The sequence below is a fragment of the Eschrichtius robustus genome, chromosome 7, assembly GCF_028021215.1.
Source record: "Eschrichtius robustus isolate mEscRob2 chromosome 7, mEscRob2.pri, whole genome shotgun sequence".
In the NCBI taxonomy this organism is placed as follows: Eukaryota; Metazoa; Chordata; class Mammalia; order Artiodactyla; family Eschrichtiidae; genus Eschrichtius; species Eschrichtius robustus.
The window spans coordinates 77823286-77829845 of NC_090830.1; the positions used below are offsets into that span (position 1 = coordinate 77823286).

A 6560-nucleotide genomic window follows, 5' to 3' on the forward strand; every position below is an offset into this window, starting at 1 on the left:
TACAACCATTATGGAGAACAAAACAGTATGGAGGTTCCTTAAAAACTAAATAGAGAACTACCATATGATCCAGCAATCCTACTCCTAGGCATATATCTGGAGAAAACCATAATTCAAAAAGATACATGCACCCCAATGTTCATTGCAGCACTATTTACAATAGCCAAGATGTGGAAGCAACGTAAATGTCCATTGACAGAGGAATGGGTAAAGAAGATGTGGTACATACGTACAGTGGAATATTACTCAGCTATAAAAAAGAATGAAATAATGCCATTTGCAGCAACATGAATGGACCTAGAGATTATCATACTAAGTGAAGTAAGTCAGACAGAGAAAGACAAATATCATATGATATCACTTATATGTGGAATCTAATAAAAAAGTGATACATATGAACTTATTTACAAAACAGAAACAGACTCACAGATCTCGAAATCAAACTTATGGTTGCCAGAGGGGAAACGGGGGGCGGGGGGGAAGTGATAAATTAGGAGCTTGGGATTAACATATACACACTACTATATATAAAATAGATAACTAATAAGGACCTACTGTATAGCACAGGGGACTCTACTCAATATTCTGTAATAACATACATGGGAAAAGAATCTGAAAAAGAATGGATCTATGTATATGTATAACTTATTCACTTTGCTGTACACCTGAAACTAACACAACATTCTAAGTCAACTATATTCCAGTAAAAAAAAAAATTTTTTTAAGGCAAATAATAACTACATATTCCACAACATCCTCTTAGGCTCTGGTGAATAACGGAGAGTGTTAAATCCATTAGTGAGCATAGGTAATGCAGTTTTGCTAAGGGATCATAGACTTTTAGAGCTGGAGAAAGTAAAAGGGTTCTCAGAGTATGGTTCCCGGAATAGCAACTTACCTCTCCAGAAATGCAAGTTCTCCACTCCCTACTGAATCAAACTAGGAGTGGAACCAGCAATCTGTGTTCAACAAGCGCTCCTGGTGATTCTGATGCAAACCATTGACCTCATCAAACCATGGCTTTAAAGAGAAGGAAACTGAGGCATAGAGAGGGCATCTGTGTCATAACTCATCAGTGAATTCTATGATCAAACAACCAGACTGAGTGAGGAATGGTGAGTATGGTGACAATGGTAAATGGAAAGGATAGAGATCATGTCACATGTACATACTATTGTATCTTGCTTGTGAGGGTGTAGTGGTAAGCACACAGTAGATGCTTACAAAAACAAATACAAATAGGTTGAATTTTTAAATTCTGTCTGGAAAGATTTCACAGAAATGTGGAACTTCTTAGATTTTGGAACTCAGTTTCACCAAAACTGTTAAGGGTTGTCATTAATTTTTGTCACTGCCAACAACCTTTAGTTCGTTGCTCCCCAAATAAGTCCAAACTCCTTGTCTTCCAAAATGCACTATCTGGTTATTTCCTTAGGGTAAATGTATAGGTTAATTTTAACAAGCCCTACTGAATATAAAATGACCCGCTTTATAAATATTCATTTATGTATGTTTTATAAATGCATCATCCACTGAGCAATCCTTCCACCTTGAAACTGCCCTCAGCTCTTGTGATGACTACTTCTCTGTAAATCTCTGACTACTTCTCAGCCTATTTCGCAGCATCCTCTTCCTCTGCCCACATCTTTATATTAGGCTTCTCCAAGGTTCCATCTTGGACCCCATTTTCCATGAATGATCTCATCCATTCCCCTCCCCCAATTTCAGTTACCATTTATACGCTGGTAGCTCTCTCAAATTGTTATCCTAGCTCAGATTTCTCCTGAAGAGTGGTTAATCTATCTCCTAACTGATCTGTCTCCCCCACTCCTGCCTGTGCATTAAATTCGTTCACTGTCACCGGAGTATTTTTGTTTTAATTTCTAATAGCACATACTTTAGAAAAGTAGGAAAATACGAACAAGAGTTAACATTAAATGTGACAGGCCTCTGCTCCCCGTGGGCCCCGCGCGCCACCGGTGGCTGGCTCGCTCTCCCGTTGTGGCCCGCGGGAATTTTCGCAGGCGAGCGCACTTCCCCGCGCAGAGGAGCCCCAGGCGGGCAGGGAGGCTCCGAGTGAGCGTCGGTTGGTGGACGTGGTGCCTGCGCGTGGGGCCTGAGAAGCTCTGGGCGAGTGCGCAGTCGGCTCCTGGGGCGGTGCGGGGCGCATCTCAGGTCTCACACTTGTAAGTTTCGGCAAAGAATGCGGTGCTTCTTGAGGCACACTGAGCCATGCTGTACAAAGCTTCAAATCTTGGCGCAAAACCCAGAGACCTTGCCAGAGCAAAGAAGAACAGAAGTACAAATGGACGACTGGTCAAAAGGGCCTAGATAAGTGGTGGTTGTTATTGTTCTTCCATCCAGCTGTGAAAGAAACCTTCATTGCCTGTATTTTATAATCAACCAGTATATTTTAACACCAGGACAGTGCTGCATTAGTCCAGACATAACCCATAGTTATCTTGAACAAGAGACCACTGGGAGAAATAAAAGTACACAGCCAGATGAGCAACTGCCTGTGAATTCTAAGGGAAGCATGCAACAGAAATCCAATGAATTAGTTAATGAAGCTACATATGAGGGCATAGAACTGCCAGAGCAGAAATCAAGGAATTTTCAAGTCATCAGTCCTCATCTAGGTGATAAGACAGCTCACTGCACCACAGAAAAATCCAATATTATGGAACATAGAAATAATGATTTGCATTACAAATGTATGATTCCTTGTCAAGTTACTTCAGACTTAAAGAGGAGACAATAGCATTGCTTCTAAAAGAATTGGACATTCTCAAAGCAAGCAATAAAAAACTTTAAGAAAAACTGACTAAAGAAGATAAAGAACAGAGAAAACTAAAGCTTAAACTGGAACTCCAAGAAAAAGCAACAGAAGCTCAAATTGCTGAAAAAACAGCAGCTCTGGTTGAAGAGGTGTATTTTGCAGAGGGAACATGATGAAGCTATTATGTCTCGACAGCAGTTAGCCAATGGGGAGAGAAATGAAGCAATTGCACGAGCCAAGCATATGGAAATGTCTCTAAAACTGCTAGAAAATATTAACCCTGAAGAAAATGACATGACATTACAGGAATTACTGAACAGAATAAACAGTGCAGACACAGGGATAGCTATTCAGAAGAATGGAGCTATAATTGTGGATAGAATCTACAAGTCCAAGGAATGTAAAAAGAGAATAACTGCAGAAGAAATGAATGCAATGATTGAAGAACGGGATGCTGCTCTGTCTCAGGTGGAAGTTTTTCTCCCTTTGGAACTAATAAGACCTCTGGATTAGCAGAATCTCAGTTTGCAGAGATGGGAAGCAAAAATCTTAGTATTGGATCACTCTGGATAATAATGAATGAAGCCACTCCCATTTCAACCCCTTGATTCCTGGACCCGTGAATATTGGCTGTAGATGAAAAAGTACCATATACTGGATTCTGGTTTAGAGCATATACACTGTCATGGAGAACCTTGTCCTAGCCCCACCAGGTATTGCCACATATCTGGCACTATAATCAAGTCTTCAAAAATCCATTCCACTGTTTTATCAAGCTAGCTGTGTCAGGATGATGCGGAACTTGGTAAGATCAGTGTTCATAAGCATGAGCCCATTGCCACACTTCATGTGCTATGAAGTGAGTTCCTTGATCAGAACAATGCTGTGTGGAATCTCATGGTGATATGTAAGGCATTCTATAAGTCCATGGATGGCTGTTTTTGCACAAGCATTGCATTCAGGGAAGCAAGTCCATATCCAGGCAAAGTGTTTATTCCAGTCGGAACAGTAAAGAGCAGTTTTAGTAAGAAGGTAGGAGAATGAAAGTTTGTGATCCAAGAGCAGAGTTTCACAGTTAAGGATTAAAGAGGACTAAGGACAAGATATGGCTAGGGTTATTGTTTGAAGGTGTATTTTATTGGAATAAATGAGTCAAGAAATTGTGAGGCTAGAGTGCTGTATGGGTGATTCTTGCTTTTGTCTAGAATATTGGCAAGAAAAAAATTTTTTTAATGTGGGAAAGTAACCTTTGTTGTCAAATCACAGTGGTACAGATGAGAAGCAAGTCATCCAAATCAGTGCTTCTCAAACTGTCTGTGGTGAAAACCAGTTTAAAAAAACGTTGTTCCAATGTGTTATGGAACACTACTTTTATAATGTATAATAAAAATGACTTATCAAAAAAATTATAAAATAAAAAATAAATGTGAGAGAAGGGAAGCTAAAAGACACCACACGAAGTGGTCAGTGAAACCCAGGATGTGAGACGTTCTGTAGGACAAAAGACTGGGTTTCTTCAACAAGTATCATGGGAGGTGGAGGGACTGTTATAGATTAAAAGAATTTAAGAGACCCAACCACAAGCAATGTATAGCTCTTGTTTGTTTTGTGTTTTTATAAATTTATTTATTTTATTTATTTATTTTTGGCTGCGTTGGGTCTTCGTTGCTGCATGCAGGCTTTCTCTAGTTGCGGTGAGCGGGGGCTACTCTTCGTTGCGGTGCATGGGCTTCTCATTGCGGTGGCTTTTCATTGCGGTGGCTTCTCTCGGTGCGCGGGCTCCAGTAGTTGTGGCGCACGGGATTAGTTGCTCTGCGGCATGTGGGATCTTCCTGGACCAGGGATTGAACCCGTGTCCCCTGCATTGACAGGTGGATTCTTAACCACTGTGCCACCAGGGAAGCCCCTATAGCTCTTGTTTGAATCCTGACTCAAACTAGCAATACAAAGAAATTTTTGAAACAACTGGGGAAATTTAAATATGGAATGAGTATTAGATGATATTAAGGAATTACTGCTACTTTCCATAGTTGTAATAATGACAATATGATTATATAAAAAAGAAAGGCCATTTGTTGGAAATGCATACTGCTGTATAAATGATTGACAAAATGTTAACTATTATTGCAGCTGGGTACTCATTATTGTTTTTTCTACTTTGTATATATTTGAAATTTTTCAGCGTAAAAAATTAAAATGAAAGGGCCGGTCAACTAAAAAGGAAAAAATAGGAATAAGAAAAATATCCTACCATCCTGGGAAGGCTTGTTTACAGAACCAAAGGACTATCTGGTAAAAGTCCTTGACTCTGGCAATCAATCCTGGCAGCAAATCTGGGTTTATCTCATGCACACGTCCTCTGTTTCTCTGCAACACATATGAAGCAGTCAGATGGCTTCTCAGGGACAGGAAATTGCAGGGTTTTGTTATTTCTGTTAAGACCATTGCCACTTAGCAGCACTACCCTGCAATGAAACAGTTCCTTAGTCCCAGAGTCATCCATTGCTGCCATCAGATTGCAACTTAATAAGCTAATAATGATCAAGTTGCCTGTGTCCCACTAGCATTAGTGATAAAGTAGCTGAGTACAAGTTAAATCAATGGAAACCCCTTGCTAGACTGTAAAGTCTGCTTGTGGGAACCTCTTTTACCTTAATCACTGTCAAATACCCGTGACCAGCATGTTACCTGGCCCCTAGTAAGCACTACTGTTTAACTGAACCGAAACCCTAGAGGAAAGGGGCCACAGTAATTTGAATGCTACTTAGTGTAGTAAGAAAATGTGCTAAAAGATTATGAAGACAAATTTAGGGACTACTTCCTAAAAGACAATAATATTTCTTTCCCAGGCACTAGAAATTCAGTTATTAGGAAAAGAAGCATAGATGAGGAAAGTTTAGGAATAACAGAAGCCCAAAGCATCAGGTCAAGGTAAGATTAGGAGAGAAAAATTTTGGTTTCACGTGGATCCTTGTTTAATATCATATTTAAAAACAAACAACAAACAAAAACCTATTCTCTACCCTTCTTTCTATCCTTCCCCTTCACATTATCTTCAGTAATAGTGCTTGCCAATTCTCATTCTACGCACTGTAGGATGTCAGGAAGCTGGCAGAATCCAAACCTGTAATTACTAAGGTTATGTCTAGTGACGTGTAATATACAGGACCCTACATTGTCCCTCTCTTGTCTAAAAATGAAACCCTAGTAAACTTTGTCACTTACTTTTCAGTGTCGTCAATTTAATGAATAGTTCCTAATCTGAAGCCCCTACCCCTATCTTAGTGTGAGAATTAGTGAAATAAATAACACTTAACCATTTTAAATTTGCAGAAGAAAGGCACTATGAAAATATGAGATACTGCTGCTCAAACACAACTTAAACCTTGTTTCTTTAGGAAGTTTTGATACCAAAGACCATAATAAAACAGACTTGGATGCTTGCTTCAAGAGAATATTGTCCTCATTCCACACCTGTCCTTACTACTCTTTTGTGTGCTATTGTAAACTCCTTGACCACCTGACCAAGACATTTTCTAAAGATCATTTCCAAAAATTAGGCTTTATCTCATTCTCATGTAATGTGCAATGCTATGGCTGCAATATTATGAAATCAGTTCCTTGAAGTCACAAAACAAGATTTTGATGTGAGGGGATGTCCCTCTTTTAGAGTTCCCTTCTGGATAAGATACTGGAGGCCTCACTGCAGGGAAGTCTTGAGAAAAAAACAATAGGAGGATGAGGGATTGTGAGGGTTTTTCTTTTTTTTCCCCTAAAGAAA

At 39.5% G+C, this 6560-nt stretch overlaps 1 pseudogene; it reads left to right on the forward strand.

Annotated features, from left to right (window-relative positions):
- Window positions 1-1130: 1130 nt before the first annotated feature.
- On the forward strand, window positions 1131-3292 carry LOC137767151 (mirror-image polydactyly gene 1 protein-like; annotated as a pseudogene).
- The last annotated feature ends 3268 nt before the right edge of the window (window positions 3293-6560 follow it).